This window comes from Lepidochelys kempii, chromosome 10 (assembly GCF_965140265.1).
Source record: "Lepidochelys kempii isolate rLepKem1 chromosome 10, rLepKem1.hap2, whole genome shotgun sequence".
Classification (NCBI taxonomy): domain Eukaryota; kingdom Metazoa; phylum Chordata; order Testudines; family Cheloniidae; genus Lepidochelys; species Lepidochelys kempii.
In genome coordinates, this window is record NC_133265.1 from 82,670,278 (window position 1) to 82,696,044 (window position 25,767).

The following is a 25,767-nucleotide window of genomic DNA, read 5'->3' on the forward strand; positions in this document are numbered from 1 at the left end:
CGGAATAGTGTGTAAACAAATGAGTCCGTTCAGATTATGCTTCATTAAACTTCCCAAGATCAGGTTTATTTTTATATCTGCTCCTTATCTCGAAGTGTTTCCAGCACAGCCTCTAGCGCTGACAAATTATTTTGGCCTCCCTGGCCGCTCTGTTCCTGGGACATGGAGGCATCTACCAGGTGCGGACCTTGCTCTTGCTCAGCCTGGGCATAACTTCGCTGTGGCATGAAACTGGCGGAAGGTGCCTGAGCCAAACCGCAGTGGAGCCATTTGCAGTCTTTCCGCTGACTGTTGGATCAGGCTGGTGGGCTGGCTGGTGAGTGGTGGCATCCCAGGGTGCAGCCATTTTGCAATAGAGATGGACCAGACAGAGTAGGTAGATGCTAGGTACCGCTGAGCCTCGCGACGCTCACAGAGCTGAGACCAGGACTGTTATTAACAGCAGTACCATTACAGGAGCCCTAGTCATGCACTAGGACCTCCCAGCGCTAGGCGCTGTACAAACAGAAAGGACTGCCCCAAAGCAGCTTGGGGGCTTTTCTCTCCTAGTTGTATCAGCTCATTGATTTCCCCTAGAGCTGGAGGTGGGAGCTGCAGGGCTTTTCACTTCATTTTGGTGGGTGGGGTGTCCAGTGCTACCCAGCTGCTCAAGGCCTGAATCCTTTGTTAGCAAGCCTCCTTTGCTGGGCCCCAGGCAGACAAATGCTTCTGGGCCCCCACGTCACGAGCTTTGAGGGGCCAGGCCAGCTTTGGGGTGGACGGTGGTAGAAGTGTGTGTGTAGCGGGGGGGCCAAGCGACAGGTTGCAGCACAACTCAGGAAGGCTAGGCCTGGCCATCCCCGCCAACCGAGGCTGGTTTGCCTGCGTTAATCTCTCTGGTCTCCCTCCCTCCTGCCCTGCACTCATCACTACTCTGCTCATTTCCACTGAGAGACGATTAGTAATGGATGGGATCCTCCCTGCCCCTCCACTTCCCACCCCTCCCTTTATTTGGTTTGTTCACCTTGATAAAGTCCTTGGGGCAGAAACCCAGGCAGCCAGACACCTTTATCAGAGAGTGAAAATCAAAATACACACTGCCGGGAAAGCTCAAAGGCTTGTTCTAGTTTCCTGCTCCAGGCAGGGTTGCGGACTGAAAGGTACATTGTAAGCTCGATCCAACAGGGAGTCTCTCAGGCACTGCGAGGAAGGCATTGCAGTGGGACCGCCGCCGCAGTCAGAACGCAGAGAAGGCATGAGGGTGCCTCGGCAGCGGGCTGGGTGAAGAAGTTACTATACTGACCCTCCGAGCCGCATACGACAAGCTTCAGAAGTCCAAGAGCCTGCGCGTGCCTGCCGGGGCTCATGGCTTCGGCTCCACTCCTGCTGAAGCCCCCGAGACCCGCCCCTCACTGGGCAGAAGCCCCTACCCCACCACCCCGCTGCAAGGCAGAGGTCCTGAGCTCCCCCCGGCCCAGTCTGGTAGATGGAGAATGCGGGGGGAAGGCGTTCCATGAGCAGCACTTTAACTGTAAAAGAGCCACACATGTCTCACGAGCCACAGTTTGGCCACCCCGGTGTAGGGTAAAAGCACAGAGAAGACCAGATTTCATGGTCCGTGACACATTCTTCATGGCCGTGAATTTGGTAGGGCCCTGTATAGAACAGAACCAGGAGACAGGAGATGAAAGCGATCAGATGAATAGAAAAATTATCACTTGGAGACAGGTCTGCTAAAGCTGGGACTGTTTTAGACAGCGGGCAATAAGTTGGGACAAGGAAGAGGTATAGGAAATAATGGATGGTACAGACAAGGTCAACAGGGCATGTTTACTCACCCTTTCACTCTCATTACAAGAGCAAGGGGAAATGCAACACAAAACTCTGCAGTTAAAACTGAGAAAGAAAGTGCCCTGGTTTTTTTGAACCACAACACCCACATAGCCTCAAGAAGATCTATAAACTCTCATGTGTCAGGGTATAAGCCAACCTCTGGCTGTCTGGGGTTAGGCAGAAACTTCATCTACAAGCAGCTTATTCCAAAACTGTCCATTCTGGGTTGATGGTTTTTTGTTTTGTTTCCTCTGGCCACTGAGAGAGACAAGGTCTGGCTGTGCTAGAGAGGTCCCTGGGTCTGACCCACTCTGACTGTTCCTATGACCCGACTTTGCTGGCGGTGTGTTCTTTCGTTTTCCCGCACAAGTAATGGCAAGTCATGAGGGGTTTGGAAAGATGTGCTTTTGTTCTCTTCACGCTTCTCTTGTACCTCTTTCTGTCGGCAACCACGCTCAGTACGGCTCACTCCTCCACAGGGCGGGAGGTGCATTCACACACCACCCCTCCTCTTTGGGTGACTCTGCTTTCCAGGCTCTGAGCAGGGGAAGCGAGAACACTGCTAGCTACACCTTGCCAGCCCCTTTCTATGTGGGAGGACACTAGAGGAGCATAGTGTCTTATTTTCTCCTCCGTTTCGTAGGGGGCTGCAGCTAACCTTTCTCTCTCTTTCTTCATCTACCTTGGGCCGATTCTGATCTCCATCAGCAGGGGGGCTGGAGCCATTTGTATAGTGAGGGTGCTGAGAGCCATTGAACCAAACTGTAAACTCTGTATACGATGGAAACTACTTCAAGCCAGGGCGTGCGGCACCCCTACTTCCAGCACCAGTGTCCATCAGTGTAAATCAGGAGTGACGCCCGTGAAATCAACAGAGCTACGCTGGCATACATGAGATTAGAATCAGACTCCAAACTTTAAACATGGCACTTTGTCTCTGAAACCAAATGCTTCTTTGTAGGCCCTTTGAGATCAGAGCCGTTAGTCACTGGCACCTCTAAATTAACGGAAAGCCGGGCTCTTCCGTCCAAGCACTACCCTCGCTGCAGCAAGGAGAGCAGAGAAATATCAGAAGGCACCGCAAATCACTGTCTGGACAGGCTGCATTCACAGCGCAATCCCTCCAAAATGCTGCAGAACACAAGATCTCTATTAAGAGTTCATTTCCCTTCTAATCCATTTTATTTACTCCCACCCATCAGGTGGCGTGTAATCCGACTGAGTCCAGGGGAGAGAGAAAGGCCGAATGCAGCCTCAGCTGCGAGCGTATTTATCTTTTTCTCCTGTTAAGAGAAAGAAAGGGACACCATTAAAAGGAACGTTAACTCCTCGTCTCTAAAGAACACCTGAGGCCTAGTTCCATGCTCCCTGAAGCAGTGAGTGAGCAGGTTCTCGTTGTAGATAGAATTACCCAGGGTTTCCTTACAGATGCAAGGAGCGAGTGAAGCGTTGTGTGTTTGAATCACCTGGACATGCCACTGGGCAGAAGACAAGCAGCCGCTATCCACAGGCTGGCGGAAGAGATCCTGGCCAGACACTTGGTGGCACTGGTAGCCAGAGCGAACAGGGTGAGGAAATGCATCGTGGTGACACCCTGTAGTGGCAGGTGTGTGACCCACATTTCCAGTGGAGCTGGCATGCAGTTGCTGCTGAGCACGTGGGCGTCACGAGACAAGATAATCACCATAGCAGGTCGCTGCAGAAGGAGAAAAAGAGCGATGCTCGGGCCAGCTGACGGAACTGAATAACCATCACACAGACCTGCTGCTACTGCTTCCTGGCAAACTTAAAGATGGAGTTAAATTCAGCCCAGGTGTGAGTGGGCGCAACTCACTGAACTCTAGCTGTCAGCGTCTTTATTCTTCTCCCTCTTTTATATGACGGGAGCTGTGTTCCTTGTGTAAGGGGACTGTTGCCCCCTTACTAACATTCGGGGGGGGGGGGAGGTTTAGTTGCTAGCTCCCAGTACTAAAAAGGGGGAAGGGTCGATGGGGAATCAGGACCCTGAGATGGACAGTCCCCAGGAACAATGGGGAGAGGCCAATGCTCCAGGTCAGCCTGAATGACAGGGCAGGCAGGCTAACCAGGGAGTCAGGAGGCCAGGGAGGTCCTGTCCTCCGTGTGAGCTGGAATTGCCTGGGGCAGACAGAGTGGGGCTGAGCTAAGGAGAAAGCAGGGGCCCGAGCTGAGCTGGGGAGCAGAGCTGGGCCAGATCCAGAGGGACCGGAAAAGCAGCCCAGAGAGAGCAGACCCTGTCCTGGGAGCAGAGCTGCAGCCCCAGAGCCAGAGGCACAGGCCAGAGAGAGCAGACTTGCCCTGGGAGCGGAGCTGCAGCAACCAGAGCCAGAGGGGCCAAAGAAGCAGCCCAGGGAGCAGGTCAGTGCTGGGAGCCGAGTCACAGAAGCAGCCGGCAGAGCAGACCTGTCCTGGGAGCAGAGCTGCAGCAACCAGAGCCAGAGGGGCCAGAGAAGCAGCCCTGGGAACTGGAGGCAGAGCAGCAGCAGCAGCCGTGCTGAGAAGAGTGGTGCAGCTGGGGCTGGAGAGCAGCTGGGGAGAGCGAGGGGGACCCTGGGCAGTGGGCCCAGCACAGGGAGACGTCTCCGCCAAGAGGCTCTGCAGGCCAGGCTTGGATCGTAACCCTGACAGGGCGGGGGCGACACTGGAAAGAAGGGTCCTAACACCTAGAGCCTGAGAGCGTGTGGCCACCACCAGAGCGAGTGTTCAACCCACAGCATCCCCGCAGCACAGCCGGGCCCTGAGAAGAAGGCCTGGGACTTACAAGGAACAGACTGTGAACCGCCCTGATGTTCCAGAGAGACTGTTTGTGATGTTCCCTGCCACAGAGCGGGGTGATGTGTTTCCTTTAACCTTTCCCATTTTTCCTTATCCTATTTAAAATTAATTGTTGATTAAATAACTTGCATTTGCTTTAACTTGTATGTAATGGTCAGTGGGTCAGAGAAGTGCCCAGGGCAGAGAGAGTACCCCGGAGTGGGGACACCCTAGCCCCTGTCCTAGGTGACCACAGCAGGGTTCGGGGTCGAGCCCCCCAGGAGTCCTGGGCCAGCCTTGTTGGGGTTACGAGGACTCTGCCAGACAGGAGAGTAGAAGGGGAGTCCTCAAGGGCAGGGAGGCCATAGGCTAAAGGAAGTGGGAGCGAGGACTCAGATCCTTTCGCTAGCCCACTTCACCGGGGACATGCAGAAGCCAGGAAAGTTCCCCACAAGAGCGGGATTATTCCCCCACTTACACATAGCACCATACAGTGGAGGAGGCACTTTGTAATGTTTGCAGAAGGACAAGCTCTGTGCTCCAAACAGGCCGCATGGTAACACTGGACTCATACCCTGACAAATTCGTCTGCTCCTTAGTCTGCTGCTTAGTCGTTCCAGTTACAATCCCTCCCATATATGACATCACAACTGCCAGCTGGGATGTCACAAGGGACAACCGTGACATCAAATACAGTGGTAACAATGGAAATCGGCATTTAGAGCCAGAATAAATCTAGGCCACCGTGATTGGGGAGCAAAGCCAAACCATGGCTACCATGATACTGAATCCCTTCCTGAGATTCGGGCCTCAGTTTTGCACTGCTGAGCGCCCACTTTGCACTGACCCCCAGCATGGCCTTACAGCCCTGGTAAAATTCCCCCCAGATAGGGGGATCCTCTGTGGATGTAAAGGCAGTGTAACAGATCCGGTGCCACCTCCTTAGTTGTGTACATGGCCAGGGTCCGTTTATACCTAGCTGACCTCCTGCTGCTCTGTTGGCCCCTCTGGCTGCTGGCAGCTGCCATAAGTTAGTGCAACCTTCAGGCCAGTACAAGTTTAATGGCAGTGCAGCCAGCCCCTTTACACCTCCTTCTTCGTCACAGCTGAGGATCTAGAGCTTTGGCTGTGTCCAGAACACAACTAGAAAATAGGCCCCTGGGGACTGCGTATCCAAGGCAGAACTGAAGATGTACAAGCTGGCTTGGATCAGTGGATTCGAGTCCAGCCCCTTTCACCCACGTGGGATTAGAAGGAATTCTGAATCAGAGTTCTGGTTTCGGGTTGTTTCTAAATTAGGAGCTCAGATAGGAAATAAGTGGGAGGAACAGACAACCTTCTAAAGAACACAGAAATTGTTACCATGCAAAGGTCCCTAAAAATAAGAAAAGCAAAGAAATATATACCACCAGCAGTATTCACTCGCAACAGAACAGCTTCCAAAGTTTTCTACCTGAGGATGACGACAACAATGATGATTCTTTCATTCAAAGAGAGATCCCAGAACGCACATGGAAGAGTTGACTTTCTGGTCTGCACGCCTCAGGGTCCCCACTACCTTCTACCAAACCCCCACGGTATAACCAAAGTCACAGAACCTGAGACCTGGAGGCCTAACACACTGGCACTCGATACACTACCATGGGTTGTGATGTGAGATGGCAGCAATTTGCCAAAAGAAACGACTCCATCCCATTAAAATGGCGCTCTCGGTGGTGTATATGGCAAACACGGAGGCATTTAAACTGACAGTGAACCAATGGTGCCGGCGCTCCTATGAGGTGGTTTATTCCGAAGTGGCCTGGATACATGTAAACAGCCCCAAGTTATTGGTATTGCCTAAGAGATGTCCCACATTTGTGTATTTGTGTTCCAAGGCTGCCTAGATACAAGGTTTCAAAGGATACATAGATTCTTCCCATCAGTGTGTTAACTTACTGTAGCGGCTTGGTAAGTGTGCTGCATAATGTCCTTCTGAATGGACGCACAGTTATGGGGCCATTGAATGTTTTGTTCTCATTATGTGTAGTCCCCATCATCCTGCTGCTTTCTCACTTGTGGGAAAGACATTCCAACTAGAGAGCAGTCTCTCACTGGCTTGTGAGATAGGGCAGGGCCAGAGGGGTATGGGGGGGCGGGGTTAGGAAAAAGGCGGCTGGTTCAGGATTGGGGGCTTTGACTTTCCCCTAAATTGTTCCAGTTCCCTGTATGTGCAGGTAGCTCATCCAGACGAGCACCCCATGGTGAGCACTCTCCACTCCATTCATGACCGACTGAATCCTTTCACCTTTGCCATTTGTGAGCTGAGACCCACCGAGACCCTTCTTCCAGGCCGAACCCAGGAGGAGCAATTGATTCAGACTGGGCTCTCAATGACCGTTGTAAATCTGGAATAACTCCACAGACTTCCAACTAAGTTACTCTGCATTTATCCTGCTTTAATTAAGAGAACAATCTGGCTTTCTGCTCATAGGTTCACAGTAAAAAAAAAAAGTAAGACTTAATTGTACTGATTGCTTTTAATTGCATTTTAATCTTGATTTAATTTACTTTTAATGTATTGTTTAATCTGCATTTTTATGTCTTATATTTATTTTGTTGCTGTGCCATGAAGGCTGCTCTATAATTAAATAAATAAGGATGTTACCTGCAAAAAGTCCTCCGCTGTTGGCCTGGTTAGCAATTCAGACCCATATTCTGCTTAGTGCCTTGACTGCAGAGAGCAATGAGTAGGAAGAGTTTTTGTTTGCTAGGTGTGCATGGGTGGGTGAGGAGGGAGACAGAAGGCACAACAAATACATTAGGCAATGAAAATAAATGGATGGGTGAGAGAGGGAGGATTAAACCTTCTGCATGCCCACCGGATGTTGAGACACCAAACTCTGACTGGGTTCAGGAGGTAGTTCCAAGTGGAAATAATTGCAGATTCACTTATCATAACATTGAGAAATGAAAGAAAAGACAACAAATCATTAAACACACTCATTTTGGTGGAAAGGTCTCCACCTCTAAAGAAAACTTTAAAGGACTGTTTGATTTGAATCCTGTTTATTTTTCCAACCATAATTTGGTAGAAATTCTAGACAAATACAGACATCTGCTACCTGACCTTTCTCAGCAATGGAATTCCAGTGGATCCAGCAGGAAAGACACCATGACTGGGGGACACTTTGCAATCCAAGACACCTTACCACAACAATAAGCTTCTCACCTAGCTGTCTCCCTCTGATTGTGTCCTGTGACTTGACTTTGCATTCTTCACAACAGCTACCCCAACCACAGAGACAAAGAGCCCCCGGAAGTCCTATCAGCCAGCATGCTTTTTACCGTTCGCTGATTTATTTCAGGTACACGCCTCCTGCCTCCCCTTGCTTGCTCTTCATGTTGAAAGTGTGACCCAGTAAAGAGATGGGAAGGTGAAACTAAGCAGATGCAACCGCCAGCCCTCCCCTCACACCACCAAGGAGAATAACATACTTTTACGACTGTACAGTAACAGACAACGTCAAAGCAGATGCTCCAGTTAAGTAAACTCCTGAGCTCAAGACAAAGATTGCATGTCTCACAGACGTAAACCAGCCTCTTATGTGGTTATTGGGAAGTGTAGATAAAAATGGTACCAAATGTGATTATGTGTAGAGCACTTAAGGCTGCGGGGGGAGAGGGGGGTGTAAGGCCAGGCTTGCTGGGTGGTCTGCTCAGTCTTTCTAACCCCTTAACGTTGCCTTGTAGGTGCAGCCCAGTGCAATTGCCATAAAATGTGGCAGGAACTGATTACAGAGGGCAGTGTGGGGTGGGTTTCTTTCTAAGTTATTGTATATCCTACAGCAAATTAAACCGCTAATCACAGGCAGCTTGCCCTATGGCCCCCACTCTCTTCCTAATTAGAAAAAAAGAAAAGGTTAACAGACCGGGGTGTTCTGACTCCGATTATTTATATAGTGACTAGCAGCCGCCTAGGGCCAGGACAGCCAACAAGCAGAGTCAATCACGCACATCTCTGCTCAGTGGCCAGCAGTAATTATCATTACCAGAGCTGCCAGGCTGTCAAGAAAAGGGAAAAGACCAACCCGAATACAGGTAAGAGAAGCATCCAATTCACACCCAGCAGCGCATGAGAGTCAGGGAGCCATTTCCAAAGGCCGGGGCCCCCCAGGGAAGAGTCTCCAGTTGATCTTAAATGCTGCAATTTGGGGGGAGAGGGAGACATAGAATGAGGGGCGCATTCTAACCATACCTTAGACCTTCCAATTCCACAGCAGCCACACAGGGCATGAAGATCGTGGCCAGACCAACTCATGTGGCCATTTTCTGAACAGCAACTTCTCCCAGTTCTCCCAGCCCTGCCCTTTTTAAAGTGTCTTTTTAGGGCTTGTTACCACTTGTATTCTGGTAGCATCCAGAGACCTTAATCAGGGACTGGATCCCACCGGGGTAGCTGCTGTACGCACACATAACAAAAGGACACTCCCTGCCCAGAGTTTTTACTGTTTCTAATTATACAGGGCGACTTAGTGAGGTTGGAATCCTTATAGCAGAGATTTCTCTGTACTACAAGACTGTCATATATAGAGGCCCCAAATAAGATCATGGCCTCATTGTGCTAGCTGCTATACAAACACACAGTAAGAGAGTCCCTGCCCCAAAGAGCTTATACCCTAAACAGACAGAGGGTGGGTGGGGAAACTGAGGCATATAAGGGAAATCAACAGGAGATCTGGAAACAGAATCCAGGTTTTCCAATGCCTCATACAGTGCCCTACCCGCTAAACAAGTGGTTCTCAACCAGGGATCTGTGGCCCCCTGGGGGGGCTGCGAGCAGGTTTCAGGGGGTCCTCCAAGCAGGGCCAGGGTTAGACTTGCTGCAGCCCAGGGCAGAAAGGCGAAGCCCCGCTGCATGGGGCTGAAGCCCAGGGCCTGAGACCCACCACCCGGAGCTGAAGCTGGAGCCTGAGCAGCTTAATTTCATGAGGCCCCTGTGGCGCGGGGCCCCAGGCCATTGCCCGGCTCGCTACCCCCGAACGCCGGCCCTGGCTTCTATACGCAGAGAACCAGCTACTGTGGCCCGGGGGGCCTTGGGGGGGTCAGAAATAAAAAGGTTGAGGACCCCTGCACTAGCCCACACTGTCTGTCTCTGGGCCCTTTGAAATAACTTTGAGTGCTCTCCCAGCTGGCACAGAGCAAAGCAGAAAATCTCAGAGCCTCGCCCAGAGGCAGCACACAGGGATTGACTCCAAAAGCTGCGACAGGCCTCTGCCTTCCCCAGCCTCAGCGGCCAGGCTGGAGAGACTGGTTCTATCAGATAGCCTGGAGTGCTCTCGCCTCTCGTGGTTCCTGTCACCTGCGATTAGCGAGCGCGTCGCACGCTATCCAGCTGTGAGGGTCACTGAGCCTTCTGCTCTTGGCGAGAACAGCCCTGGCCACCCTCTGGGAGAAATGGACGCGTTCAGGCGGGCCAAAGAGAGAAAGGTGGTAAATGGCTGGAGGGGTGCCAGTGGCCACAAGCTGGGGCTGCTCTCCACCCAAACTCAGAGACACCAGACCAAACTCGAGTGGCTAGCCAGACCGGAGGGAGGAATAAACAGGCCAGCAATTAGGGAGAACCTCAAGAGAGGGATGAAATTCCAAGCAGCCCTCGTCTGTCACTGTGGAAGCTCAGGAAGAAAACAGGGAGGTTATTCTTCATTGGACAGGAAAATAAGCAGCGATAAGTGCTGTGCTAAGGGGCCCATCGATAACAGTAATACCTCGTTCTTATATAGCACTTTTCATCTTTGATCTCAAAGCTCTTTGCACAATGGGGACACGGATTCTTACTGGCTTTGTGGATGGGGAAACTGAGGCACAGGGAGGGGCAGTTGGTTGCCTAAGATCACCGGGCATGATAAAAGCAATGCTAGGAAGAGAACAGAGGGCTCCTGAGTTGCAGACCACTGCTCTCTTCCTTAGGCCACATTGCCTCCTCTGCACCTACCGCCAAAGTTTTTACAATAATTACATTAAACCCCCCCCACGTGAAACTCCTGGAGGTTTTATTGCTGACTCAGTCTGATCATGCTCTACGGAAGTTTAATTAATTGACGCTCAAAGCTTCCAGAACAAACCTGAGCCAAGTTTTGTCCATTAAATAAAACAACATTTTCCGGGTTTTTCAGGAGAAATTCAGCAGTGTTATTTGAGCTTTGCTTTGAGGATTTAGAGTCCATTCTAACCTTTAATTAGAGATTGGTGTAACCCAATAGCACAGCTCCAAAAAGCTTCTGGGACACTGGTGGGTTTGAAATCAGAATGTGGCCTGGAATCAGCATTTGCTATGTCCCCTCTCTTTATCAAGCACCAGACCAAAGCCTAGCTCCAGACACCCCTGAACGCTAGGATAACAGTCCATTTACCAAATCCCATTCTCCTGCCCAATACCCTCTCGCTCCAAAACTCAGAGTGAAGCTCAGGGACACACCAGATGGCACCAGAGAAAAATGTCCATGACAGCCATCTGCAAGGGACAAAGGCTGCATTGGCCACCTCAGTACGCTGCCCCTCCAGAGCAGAGATCGGAGATTCCCCTGACTGCTCACATTCCAGGCAGTTCTTTGGCAGTACTGGAGTTAAATGATGTGTTCTCAAGGTCTGTCCTGAAGGATTTCTCTCTCACTCCCCACAGGTCCTCCCTCCTCAAACACTTTTAGTTAAGGGGCTCTCCAGAAACTTTAGCAACTTTATTTGCTTTGAGTGTATTTTTATAACCCTAAAATAATGGCCCAGCCCATTCGAGGTGAGCTCTGTGATAATCCTATTGGAGTATGCCACAGTGATTTGAAAGGAGTGTACATGACTAGTGTAGTGCCAGAAATACAAAAGGAATCAGTAATGATTGGGCTATAAGTTTTAAAGTGAAACCATTTGTTTAGCATTGGCCTGTTCCTGGTAGCCCTCTGGCATTAGCACTCAATGTACAGCCGCGAATGGGTCAGGCCAACCTGGCGTGGCAAGCTGGTGCGTGGCTAGGATGGGACCCGCCCATTGCCCAAACACTATTTGCCAGTCAAGTTTATTTCTTTCTTAATGTCGTAATTACCAAGACTCTTGGAAATGCCTTAGTAAGCAGATAAAAGAGCACGCGAAATTGTACACCCAGGGTACAATGTACAGTCACCCGGGCTGATAAACCAAAGATATCACAGTCTGCATCTAATGTCTGAGCTGCTCATCATGAGGAGTGTTGAGACGCACCAAAAATACTCCCCAAAACCAAGGCCCTGGGTTTCAGTGTGTGCATGCAGTAAAAGGGGAACATGGGTCATGACAGGCCGTGTAATGCTTACAGGAAGAGGGCTCGAAGTCAGGACTCCTAGGGTCTCCTTCCACTTCTGCTACTGACTTGCTGCGTGGTCTTGGGCATGCCACCATTTCTCTGTGACTCAGTCCCTCCCCGCCCTCCCAATCGCTAGCATAGGCCCTGAGGGCCGCAACGGTTTGAAAAGTCTTCTGGAGAACCACACGAGAGCAAGTGCCTGGCGACACGGCCAGAGGCAGCGAACCGCCGAGCCCAGGTTGGCACCCGCAGGCTCACGCGCTGGCGCTAAAAATAGCTGCCCAGATGGTGCTTTGGAGTTGTGCCTCAGGCTGTGAATCCCATGCCCAGCCCGAGGCTTCAGAGCCTGAGCTCCAGCCCGAGCCCGGATGCCCCCACGGCTATTTGTAGAGCTGTGGTGCACATCCATGGCTGTAGACCCAGACTCCGAGGCTCGCTGCTGCAGACTGACATACTCAGAGGCCCAGCATGGGAGATTCTTATAGCTATATTTCTCCAGCTAGCAGACGGATGTCATAGCCCGCCCGAGCCTGGAGCGCTATAAAAGGGGAACGTTGGCTCGCTCTTCTCTGTAGAGTACAGTGATTTTAAAACCAGCCCGGGGTTCAGCTAGCGAACGAATACTGAAACTATAGTATTACATCAACGCATGCTACATCCCTGCCTTAAACACAGGGTTTAATTCTCTTCCCCACTTTCGGAAGGAAATAGCAGAAATAGAAGGACAATAAAAGGCGTAGAAAGACCAACATTTCAAATCTATTTGGAGAATTTCAAAGGGAGATGGACAGCAGGGGAAGTGATGGGTCTATAAAATAATGAATGGCACAGAAAACGTAGAGAGGAGGGCCTACTTGACCTTTCCCATGCCAACAATAAGGGAAACCCCCTTAAATGTGAAGGAAGCCAATCAGATGCATGAAAAAGCTGGTTTGCAGTCAATACTCACTCAAGGTCACAGATCTTTATTAGTCTGTTTATAAGAGATCTGGACTGACATCCTCAAAAGGTGGCTAGCTCCCACTTACTTTAACAGGCGTTAGATGCCTGAATTCCTTTAGAGGGTCTGGGCCTTAGTGGTTATTAGGAGGTGTGCAAAAATTCTGCATCCAGCCTCCAAGGCATCCAGAAATCAGCTTTGGCTTGAGTTCAGCTAGGTGACCAACTCTTCCAGCCTCAGTCTGTTCTTCCCCGGCTGTGCCGGTTGACCTGCCAAGCTAACTTAGTGCGCTGCTGGGACACTCAGTGGGGGATGTCCTTGCCGCAGCTCTTCCCCTGGCTGCTTCTCGCTGGCAGTTACCTAGTTCTCACTCTCTTTGGGCCCACGGTGTGTGGCAGGCAGAGGCCATGCCGGGTCCAGTGAAGCTGAGATTTTGTAGGCATTGCTCCAGAGTTGTTTATGCAACCACTTTGCAGAACCTCATTATTCACGATTTTATCTTGCCACTTGATATGCTTAATGGCTCAAAGGTGCCGTTGACTACATTTTTCCAGCACTTTGATGTGCTAGCAATAACTTGTTTCTGTTTCACAACCATAAAGGTAGGTGGAAATCATTACCCTATGTCAGACGTGGGCTTTGGCCTCTGTTGGCGGGGTGCTGGTTCCAGGCTTAGAGTTGCAATTGGCGGTATGCAGAACATGCCTTTGAATACAGTGAGCAAATTTCTTGGTTGGAGAGAGCTCTGCTTAACAAAACTTCAAGAGCAGACACATCTGGAACCATATTCACTTAGACACTGCTGATGCCAGCCAGGTGTTAGTCAGGCTTTGCCAAGTGCTGCTTGCTGGGAGGTCGACAGGCTCGTTTTAAGCCTATAGTATGAATTCTTTGTATGGTGGTACCATCCAAGGGCCTTTAACAGGACCACAAACACCATGTGCTATTGTCTGTACATGCACACTTTGGTCTAGAGTGTCCCATTTACATCCACATCCCAGAATCATGTCTGGGACAGATCTCTACTGCCCCAGGAGGGGCACTTGCTTGGAGTCTTAACTATGTTTTTCTGAAATTATGCTGAACACAGCATCACCTGCCTCTAAACCATGAGTATCTGAATGAGTGTGGAACATGTTGTTGCCACCCATTGTCACCATCAGGTAGTTTTTCTAGTATACATTCAATTTTTCCTATCAGACACAGCTCAGTCAAGGAAGCAGATGTCACCTCAGCTATCTCCTCTGGAGGGTCTGTGCAGCAACCATCACATAACTGGCTCTCATTCCAGCCTCTCTATTAGTTAAACGCTGGCAGAGCAGGAAAACCCCACAGCCCAGGTCCAATGAGAAACAGAGCTGAGCATGGCTAGCATGCTACATCCTTGAGATTTTGGGGGGATTTCATGCCTTCTTTCCAGACTGTCTGCAGGCCACACACCAGACACGAGGTATGCTACCTTCATAGGTGTACATCCTTGAGAGATTCTCAGAGAAGCTGGGGCATTTTCTATTTGGAATAATTTTTAAACCTTCTTCTCAAACTTTTCAAAGCTAGGCATCATGCAGGTCTTCCTGCCCAGGTCAGTGGGCTCCTCTGCTGAGGGCGCTGTTCATGTTGTTGGATGGTAGGCAGATGAAACAAAAAGTCAAAGCAAAATGCTCCTCCAGTCTAAGGAAGGCGTCAGCTTGAGTTTCTACCAGCAGCATCCCTTGGTGGCACAGAGCTGTAGCCCTGTGGTGCATGAATTTCTTGATTCAGCAGAGTACTGATCCTGAAGTCAATGGGGCTTCAGCACGTGCTTCAGGCCTTTGCTAAACAGAGACCTTCGTTAATTATGGAAACTTTCAATATTTCCATTGGCCATTCCAAAATAGAGCAGAATCACTCTTTACAGCATTCCTGCATTCTCCTCCTGTTTTATTCTAACACTAAGCTGCATTAACTTAGTGTTAGATTACATCAGAAAATACCAGAAATGATGAAATGGCGGAACATTAAAAAAAAAAGAGAAACGTATGGAATTTCTCTCCAATGGCATTTTAAAACTGACGTAAGATTTCTAGACACAGGAGGCTCAAACAAGCAAGATGCTGAGTGAGCAGGAATGAACACAGGCTTAAAATTACACATACGTTCAAAATGGTGGGTTTAGACGGATTGGAGCAGAGTGCCTGGCACTTTGTAGGAACAAGCCCTTGTTATGCCCCAGGCCCTGGTTATTCATGTGCTATTATGGTTAAAGTTCACTGAGGAATTAATCATCAAAACTGCATCTTCGGCTGCAGAGCCCCATGGGGGAAGTTCCAATTTCCAGTGCCTACGCTGCCTGGCAAACTCCGGCAATGTCAACTGACAGCTTCCACCAACACTCAAATTAACTTCAAAGGGTAAAGGAGTCAGCTGGGCCTCTGTAGCGTTTCCATCTTCAGTTAGCAGAGTTCTGGACTCCTCTAGGCACAGTTCAGTAAGACAGGAGACCAGTTAATAAGCTCCAGAAGAGTCCCCCTCAGAACACAAGCGTTAGAGGACCCACATTGAACCTGTCCTGGGCTAGCTGTAGGGTAACCAGGATATCATCTGGTTAAAGTAGGGATGCTTCACATGTAATATGCTTGCCAGTAATAAAGGAAATCAGTGGCAGGATGGTGTCTGTTCATCTGCTTGAGAAGATTACGGAGAAGCCAATCTATAACTTACCTCCAGGATCACCAGCCCTCCGGCTGCTAGTTTAGTGGTCCAATGGTAATTTCAAGATTGGTTTCTTTGTCTGGATGGCAATCTGGGTGAAGTTCAATGGCTCATTTCCCCTTCAATTAAAACAGATTTGCAGCGTGTTCATTTTACCATCTTTACATGCAGGCTGAAGTGTCAGGATTGTAAGGTTTGCACTGTACTCTGAAGTGCCACAGTTCCTACCTGCAGGGTACTTCACTGACCTTCCCAATGGCCTGCCCTTGGACAGGCTCAGCTTTTCTATCCCTTGCCCTACAGGGGAGGAAGCTAACAATAGTGGGGAAATGAAAAGGTCCCTCAGTTAAAAAAGAAAAAAGAAAATATCACAACAAAGGCAAGTCTACACTACAAACTTAAGTCAACCTAAGTTACATCAACATACAGACACCACAGCAATTGAATCAGCTTTACACATCCACACGACTCTCCTTGTGTCAGTGGTGTGTGTCCTCACCAGCACAGCTTCCACCGCTTTACCTATCAGTGTGGGGCATTGTGGGACGCTTTCTGAAAGGCAGCAATGGGCCATGTAGACATGGTGTTGCTTATACTGACACTACGTTGACTTAAGTGCTACGTCTCTCATGGAGGTGGAGTTATTAAGTCAGTGCAGTGGGTGAGTTATATCGTGGGAGCTACATTTAAGTGTAGACGCTTACAGAGTTAGGTCGTAACACAGGTCTAAGACATTGTATTATCAGGTGTGGACTACGTTGCCTTAGAATTCTGGTACCTTTGGTTGGAGACAGATGAGTGCACTACACAATTCCAGTTTCATGAGGACTAAGGGTGCTGGAGTAACATGTCAGAGGATTTCCAAGCTGTGGAAGCAGCCATGGATTATTGCTTTGAGGGGCAGGTGCTGTTGGGAATTCTGTGCCTTTACAAGATTGTGCAGGGATGCTTGAGGGGCATTCCTGGAAGCGGACAATAAAGTACTAACCATATTTGTTCAGATAAAAGCCATGAATTCGCTTAGATGGCATTCTTGGTCTTTCATTGTCTGGGAACAGTCATACCCGTGCGTGTGTTTGCAGATAAAGATTCTTACCAGCAAACACTCATGTGAATATTCCGGAGCACATGGTCCATACAGGTTTCCCTGGAAGCATCCATGAGGCAATGCCTGGGACTCGGATTTCCCTCCTCCTACTTATAAACATTTCAGCCATCCAATCAAGGAGCAGAAGCAATACCATATGACCTGGGTGACAAATTGCACATCAAGAATATTGTGCATTAATTAGTGGCAGTGGGACCAGTTCACCCCAGAAGCTGAAATAGGGTTTTGTAAACTGTCTAGACAATTTCAAAACAAACAAAATTAAAATCAGTAATTCTCAAGCAGAAAAAAAGGGCCAAGTTAGCCTCATAAGTTATTCCTGATATATAGTTCATGCCGCTTTCTCCATCACTGAGGGGCAGAGCAGTGGCTGGCAAATGGAGAAGAGTCTGAGAAGCAATGGTGATGCTTGTAGGGAGATAGTCAAGTTACAGGGGAAGCATCCATCCATTCTGCTCAGCATATTGTGTTCCCTTGACGGGGTGCCTAGGTTTGGAGAGGAAGTGGAGGACTAGAAAAAGGCCTGAAAATAAAGAGACAGATCTTCTACGAGAGAGGAGGTGCTTCAAAAGGGAAATGAGGCATGGCAGAGGCACACCATAGAGGCAGCTGGCAAGAGAGAGCTGTGCCTGTCACCCCACTGCGCTGGGCGCATTGCTCCTCGAAGCCAATGTGGTTTGCAAACGAAGGCTATATTTGTTTTTTCAAAACCTCAAACCTCCCCTCCCATCAGCATGTGACAGCGACAAGTGAGGAGGGAAAATCTTAGTTGAGTAACCCCCGGGCGCTGCCGGACCGGGAGCTGGAGTGTTCTGACCCCCGTCGGACACTGCTGCTGCAATCTGAAGGCAAAGGCTGCCATGCTCACAGCTGCCTATTCTGCTTTTGTGAGCTTCTCTTCGGTTTCATTTCCTGCTGTCTTGCAGCCTTGCTGGCTTTCGTTCGCCCTCCTGCGTTCTGTGACACCAGAGTCCCTGCTATAAATACATTGCCCCATGCCTTGTACTGTGTTTCCTGCCCGCCCTCTGCTGCAGTGCGAGTTTCTCTGCAGAGTTCTCCTGGGAAAGTTCATGCACCGATGCCCACAGCTGCCAGGCAGCAGCAGCGTTGAGAGGTGGCTTGTCACCACTGTCCAGGAAACAGATTCTGCAGGAGTCGGAGCAAATAGGTGGGCTGGGCTAGGAGTCTGGAAAGCACCAACTCTTGGGCCTTGTGAGCCTTTCCAAACCATCATACGAGCAGTTCCAGCTCCTCTGTAGCACTGATTTAGCAGCTGGTTGGGCTGGGGGCATTTGCTATTTGGTAGCTGAGGTGGGTGTGGTCAGAGTGGTTGTCACTCAAGGGGAGGCAAGGACGGTGTCAGCGGCTGGCAGGGAGCTTGTCACTGAGAGGGCAGGGAGCAGCTGGGTCACGGCACTGCCTCCTGCGGGGACGGGAGGACTGGGGCCCTGAATTAATCTTGCACGCATCAGAGGATCACAGTGGGCTGAAAATCAGAGGGGACAGGACCAGGGTGTTGCTGGGAAGGGGCAGGCGGCAAACCACTGGGGCCTAATGCAGTCACTTACCCGCCACCGGCCCAACCCCAACCTTACACAAAGGTTTCATTATTGTTTACAGTTTTGAGAGAGAGGATTCAGGATCTTTGGATCCCAGAGAGGCCCCTGGCTTCCTAGAGTTTTACAGACAATCCTCAGTTGCTGGAGTCCCTGAAAGTTTTGCTGGAGGAAGCTGGCACTTCAGTGCTACCGGCTGCTGATCTGTGGGAAAGCCTGGCGGCTTTCAGACAAGATACACGGAGAGCTGAATATCTCAGGACACCGGCTTTGTGGGGCTCTCAGTCTGGGTTGCACCACCTTCCGACGGTGGCACAGTGCATCCAAGACTGAGACCACAATGCTCCAAATAAGAAAGTGACTCCTCTGAGGACTTAAGGAAGTAAATATGGCAGTGTCTCAAGAATTATGGCCCATTCTGCAAAGAGCCCCTACTCCAGAGAGCACTTAAGCACATACTTCATGTTAATTACATACTTTTCTTTCCTGCACAGGGATGGATTTAATCCCATGTTTAACTGCTTTCCTGAGTCATGGTTTATGTGATTCCTGGAGATATCAAATATCTACTCCACTCTATTCAGCTCCTTAACAATTGTTTATAGGAATCCAGAATAGCATGAGGTGCCTGATGCCTGCCATGAGTGCAGGGGACTGGGCTAGAAGACCTCTCCAGGTCCCTTTCAATCCCACGATTCAATATCCACTCCAGTGCTAGGTACCAAAAGCCTGTGCACCTTCCCCTGCCCCTCTAAAAATTGCTTCCTGGGCATGAAAACAAATAGACCTTTACCTTTCCCAGCTTTGTTCTCCTGTTTTGGAGAACATTCGAAAGGAAATTCTAAATGGGCATTATTGTGTCTGAGAGCAGACACATGGATCACATCTTTGAAATCAGTAGGGGTAGTGGCAAGGAGTGTCTTACTCCAGCATGTAATCAAAGACAAGAATGCCAGTTTCAGAGTAACATGGTTTCTTTCCTTTGGTATTAAAAAGTTGGTTTTTACTTCAGCATTTTGTTTGAAGCTCTCACATAACCCTACAACTGCTTGCTTGTTAAAGCTCTTGAGAAAGCAGTGTTGCATTTGGAATTATAGGGACCCAAAAGGGTTGGAGAAAAGTCACCTGGCCTGTCATTTACTAAAAACACAAAACAAAAACACCCCTCAGAATTACAGGCATGTTTCTCAACACTTCACTGCCACTGAGCGACCTCCAGTTCAAGAAATTTTGCTCTGCAGAGATCTCACAAAATGGCATTGATGGCAGACTCAAAGCCTTTGCAAAGAGTCGTGTTAGAAGCTGGCCTGCTGCAACATGGCTGAACTGAACTGGCCTTCCGGCACAGAGTCATTTTTTCCATTGCATTTGCATAGCTGTTATGTTTTCTCGCAGCCTAGCCCAAGCCGTCTTTCCCTCCGCGCAGCTTCTGCTTCACAGTCGCGTGTGAACCAAAACCAAGGCTGCATGTGGTTTTCTCCATCTACCAGAGGTGCACCACTGTGGTCGTGGAGGATGGGGCCCTGGCCCGGAAAGCAGGAAGTCCTAGTTCCATTGAGTTGTCTCAGATTATGTGGTCACATGACCTGTGTGTGGTTAGCAGCATCTGACCAACTCAAACAGGACTTTGAAAAGCTCCCTTGCACCTTAGCCTGAATGTCAGTGCAGTTATTGTGATAAAAAGGAACTAGCTAACACAGAACCTACTCAGTTCAATAGAACGGTGTTGAAAGGCAGGACAGGGGGTTAAGCTAACGGGGCCACTTTGCTCCTCCTTTGAAATGGCCAGTTGCTAAAAATAAAGGCAGCCCTCTTTCCATACTGCTAATGATCAGACAGACAGTCATTTGAATGCACATCAGGTGGTAGGTCTTGTTTTGTTTGTGGGTTGTTGGTTTTTTATTTTCTTTTGTTTTTTTAAGCACTCAGGCACATGTGCAACTTGACACGTCACCAACAGACCTTTCAAACCAGAGAGGGTTTTTGTACGTTTGAATTCCTCAGGGAACATGCAACACCAGCAATGCACTCACACACCCAGAAAATGTAGCAGGCGATTTTATAATTATGCCAGGGAGGGCCCTGTCCAAAGAAAGGTGCAAGCCTACTTATAAACTAGCCACTTTATTTTAGGCTTGAAAGTCTTCAGGTTTTGCGTTCTGGGTTTTTGGTGGTGTCTGGTTTCTGGTATAAATTACACACTACGGTATAGAGCCTTCTAAAATATGGCTTCTAAATTGAACTTGCCTGCTTAAGAGGGATATTTTTCCATTAAAAAGAGGCCTGTAATTTTCATGCGGCTGTGGAAAGAGAACTGTCAGTGTCCCTTAAGGACAGCAGCCTGAAAGTTAGTCTCATTTTGAACTCTAGGGGAGGGAGCAAGCGTCATGTCTGACCCCCTGCCCTGTATATCACAGACCTTTCAGCCACCACCCACCCAGTCAGTGAGCCCAATAATTTGTGTTTGCCTAAAGCATCTTCCAGAAAGGCCTCCAGGGTTCATCTGAAGACACCAAGAGCTAAAGAATCTGTCACTTCCCTTGGGAGTTTGTTCCAAGGGTGAAATCACCTGCACTGTTCAGACTTGTGCCTTATTTCCTGTTTGAATTGGTCTGGCTTTAACGTCAGCCATTGTTTCTTGTTCTGCCTGCCTCCACTAGATGAAAGGACCCTTCAATATCTGGTATTTTCTCCCCGGGAAGGTCTTTTTACACTAATCAAGTGCCCACTCAGTCTTCTTTTCTGTAAGCTTAAGAGACTGAGCTTTTTAAGTCTCTCACGGTCAGGCATTTTTTCAATCCCTCTGATCATTTTTGTGGCTCTTTTCTGCTCCCTTTCCAATTTTTCAACATCTTTTAAAAAACGTGGACACCAGAACTGAATGCCCTGTTCCAGTCTCAGCATAGCCATATACAGAGTTACAAGTCACGTCCCAACTCCTCTGCCCCTGTTTATACATCCAAGGATCACATTAGCTCTTTGTGTCACTCTGGGAGCTCATGTTGAATTGCTTGTCCACTATGACCCCTAAATCCTTTCCAAAACCATTGCTTGCCAGGATACAATCCCCCATCACCTTCATTCCTTGTTCCTAGATGCGTTTTAATACAGCCAAATGCAAGATGACACATTTTGTTTGAATGGGCCCAGTTTACCAAGCCATCCAGATTATTCGGTACGATTGCCCTGTCCTCATCATTTGTTACCATCCCACCAATCTTTGTCTCATCTGTAAATTTGACCAGCAGTGATTTTATATTTACTTCCAGATCATTGAGAAAAAGGTTGAATAGCATCAGACCTAGTACTGATCCCTGCAGCAACCCCCCACCCCACCCCAGAAACACCCATATGTGATGGTGATTTCCCATTGACTATTTTTGAGATCTGTCTGTTAGTCAGTTCTTAATCCATTTAACACGTGCTTTGTCAGTATTGTATAGTGCTTTTAAATCAGAAAGCCATGCGGTACTAAGTCAAACACCTTACAAAAGTCTATTACATCTACGCAGTTTCCTTTACCAACCAAGCTTGTAATCTCCTCAAAGGCTATTTGCCATACAACTGAGCTGACTGGCATTAATTATATTTCTCTCCTTTACATTCTTTATTAAGTGAATCCCATATCAGCTTCTCCGTTATGTTGCCCAGGATTGGTGTCAGGCTAACCGGCCTATAGTTACCCAGGTCAGCCCACTTGCCCTGTTTGAATATTGGGCCAACATTAGCACTGTTCCAGGCACCTGGAATTTCCCCAGCATGCCAAGATTTATTGAAAATGAACATCAGCAGACTGGAGAGCTTCTCCGCCAGCTCTTTGAGATACAGGCACAGAAAAGCCAAACTCACTGCAGCAAATCTACAGACAGGGAATAAAGTGATAGGAGCATCATGCAACTTTTACATGGTTAAGGACCCAGTTCTGCAGCTGGCCCCACCCGCACCAGAATGGATTTGACTGAAGAAACAGGGCCCAAGGCAAGAGTAAAAGCAAAATCATGATTTATTATTTGTACTATGGTAGCCCCTCACTGCAGGGATTGGGCCCCGCCGGGTTAGGCTCCACGCACCGCACACACGGTGCCTGACCTCCGTAAAGGCGAGATGAAAGAGGGTTGGGATAACTTTTGCTTATCCAATGCAAGGAGCCTGGTGGTTTTTAAGAAACTTAATATGAAGCATTTTTAAAGGCCAGAATTCAGATGCGTCCTTGTCAAAGGGTAATGCCAAGCCAAGCACAGCATAGGAAAGCAAACGGAAGGCTATGGCCTAACTGCTTCTCAGGGTTTCACCCAGGGCCAGAGGAACCAATGACAATGGCTCTGCACCTACTCCATTTCCGTGGGATGGTTTGTCCTTGATCGCCGTGTGTCCTTAGGATGTCAGCCCTGCAGGGCAGGGAAGCTGCATTTCATAGAATCATAGAATATCAGGGTTGGAAGGGACCCCAGAAGGTCATCTAGTCCAACCCCCTGCTTGAAGCAGGACCAATTCCCAGTTAAATCATCCCAGCCAGGGCTTTGTCAAGCCTGACCTTAAAAACCTCTAAGGAAGGAGATTCTACCACCTCCCTAGGTAACGCATTCCAGTGTTTCACCACCCTCTTAGTGAAAAAGTTTTTCCTAATATCCAATCTAAACCTCCCCCACTGCAACTTGAGACCATTACTCCTCGTTCTGTCATCTGCTACCATTGAGAACAGTCTAGAGCCATCCTCTTTGGAACCCCCTTTCAGGTAGTTGAAAGCAGCTATCAAATCCCCCCTCATTCTTCTCTTCTGCAGGCTAAACAATCCCAGCTCCCTCAGCCTCTCCTCATAAGTCATGTGTTCCAGACCCCTAATCATTTTTGTTGCCCTTCGCTGGACTCTCTCCAATTTATCCACATCCTTCTTGTAGTGTGGGGCCCAAAACTGGACACAGTACTCCAGATGAGGCCTCACCAATGTCGAATAGAGGGGAACGATCACGTCCCTCGATCTGCTCGCTATGCCCCTACTTATACATCCCAAAATGCCATTGGCCTTCTTGGCAACAAGGGCACACTGCTGACTCCTATCCAGCTTCTCGTCCACTGTCACCCCTAGGTCCTTTTCCGCAGAACTGCTGCCTAGCCATTCGGTCCCTAGTCTGTAGCGGTGCATTGGGTTCTTCCATCCTAAGTGCAGGACCCTGCACTTATCCTTATTGAACCTCATCAGATTTCTTTTGGCCCAATCCTCCAATTTGTCTAGGTCCTTCTGTATCCTATCCCTCCCCTCCAGCGTATCTACCACTCCTCCCAGTTTAGTATCATCCACAAATTTGCTGAGAGTGCAATCCACACCATCCTCCAGATCATTTATGAAGATATTGAACAAAACCGGCCCCAGGACCGACCCTTGGGGCACTCCACTTGATACCGGCTGCCAACTAGACATGGAGCCATTGATCACTACCCGTTGAGCCCGACAATCTAGCCAGCTTTCTACCCACCTTATAGTGCATTCATCCAGCCCATACTTCCTTAACTTGCTGACAAGAATACTGTGGGAGACCGTGTCAAAAGCTTTGCTAAAGTCAAGAAACAATACATCCACTGCTTTCCCTTCATCCACAGAACCAGTAATCTCATCATAAAAGGCAATTAGATTAGTCTGGCATGACCTTCCCTTGGTGAATCCATGCTGGCTGTTCCTGATCACTTTCTTCTCATGCAAGTGCATCAGGATTGATTCTTTGAGGACCTGCTCCATGATTTTTCCAGGGACTGAGGTGAGGCTGACTGGCCTGTAGTTCCCAGGATCCTCCTTCTTCCCTTTTTTAAAGATTGGCACTACATTAGCCTTTTTCCAGTCATTCGGGACTTCCCCGGTTCGCCACGAGTTTTCAAAGATAATGGCCAATGGCTCTGCAATCACAGCCGCCAATTCCTTCAGCACTCTCGGATGCAACTCGTCCGGCCCCATGGACTTGTGCACGTCCAGCTTTTCTAAATAGTCCCTAACCACCTCTATCTCCACAGAGGGCTGGCCATCTCTTCCCCATTTTGTGATGCCCAGCGCAGCAGTCTGGGAGCTGACCTTGTTAGTGAAAACAGAGGCAAAAAAAGCATTGAGTACATTAGCTTTTTCCACATCCTCTGTCACTAGGTTGCCTCCTTCATTCAGTAAGGGGCCCACACTTTCCTTGGCTTTCTTCTTGTTGCCAACATACCTGAAGAAACCCTTCTTGTTACTCTTGACATCTCCTGTTGTACACCCTCCTATGATAATGCTGGTGAACGGCCAAGCTACAGTGGCGACTGGGAACAGGGACAATTGCCCTTGAACATTCATTCAGATTCAAAAGCCAGTTCCATTTTGCTCATGTTCTTCTCATGACCCTTGCCTGAATATTCCAGCCCCGGCCTGACTAGTGGCAGATATTCAGAAGGTTAAGCAGAGTTTTATGCAAAGCTCATCCAAATGACAAGGACACCTTCAGAGACTGGAAAGCGAGGTGCATCTAGGGCAGCGGGGCAGAAGAGTTGGTTGGTTGGGAAGGACAAAGATAAAGCCAGGCATAGCACCTATTCTGCATCTAATTTTAGCTGCTGCCACATCTGGTGCTGTCCTCATACTTGTGGGTCTGCTCCTCTTTGCTGCATGCAGCGACAAGAGGCACCCTTCAAAAGCCTGCTTCTGCTCCTGGAGCATTTCCCCATTTTTCCTGCTGCTGCAAACAGAACAAGGAGGCAGGAAATGACAGAGATGCCACTCCGACTGGTGACGAGGGCAAAGCCAACAGGCTGGCCCCCAGCGCTGTCTGCATCACACCGACCTTGTTATAAAGCTGTGATGCAAACGGACAACAATGCTACAAGGTGACTCATTGGCCTGAAAAAGTATTTCTTCCCGCTGCTGCACGAGTGACACTTCCAGCCATCAAGACTACCACAAAACCAATGCCCCGAATGGGGTGGCAAGGAAAGTAATCGGTAATTACAGTTGCACATACCCTACCCAAGAAGGAGCAGATCAGTTGCGACACCCCCCATGTATATAATATGCATTTACACAGTGCTAGCAACTAACAGCATCCTCGAAAGTGCTCCAGATAAAGATGTCATCAGCAACAACAAACAATATCAGCCTCAGCCATTGTGGTAGGCTGGATTATTAGTGCTGGAAAAACAGCTCCCTTAACACCATCTGAACCAGCGGAGATTCATCTGTGTCTAATTATCAGAAGCTTCATTCATCGGTTGCTTAGCTAAAATTCTCTCTCATCATGGAAAACTTTGCTCCAGGGGCTAATGCCCAGATCCTGTTGTGTGTAGAGCACCGTCCACTCCCAGGAAGGACTGTGGGGACCGTAGCACACTGCAGAGCCAGGTCGCTACATTTTCAGACAGCCTCAACTTTAGCACTCCCACTTTTACTGGTGTGACCAGACACAGCAAGGACACACCTATTTGGCCTGACTGTTTGTCCAAATCTAGTTGTCCATCAGCCAGCCACCTAATTTTCACACAAAAAATACAGATGACCTGTTTCACGCAGGAGGTGGATGTAGGAAGGGTCTGAGGGCTGAAAATTGGACCTAAGACAAAAAAA

General features: G+C 48.9%; 1 long non-coding RNA gene across 1 annotated transcript in view; it reads left to right on the plus strand.

Annotated features, from left to right (window-relative positions):
- Positions 1 to 7,118, plus strand: part of LOC140895144 (uncharacterized) — an 87,414-nt gene extending 80,296 nt beyond the window's left edge. The window contains exon 4 of the long non-coding RNA XR_012154119.1: positions 6,785 to 7,118. This is a non-coding gene — a long non-coding RNA (uncharacterized lncRNA). The remainder of the gene's footprint in view (positions 1 to 6,784) is intronic.
- The last annotated feature ends 18,649 nt before the right edge of the window (positions 7,119 to 25,767 follow it).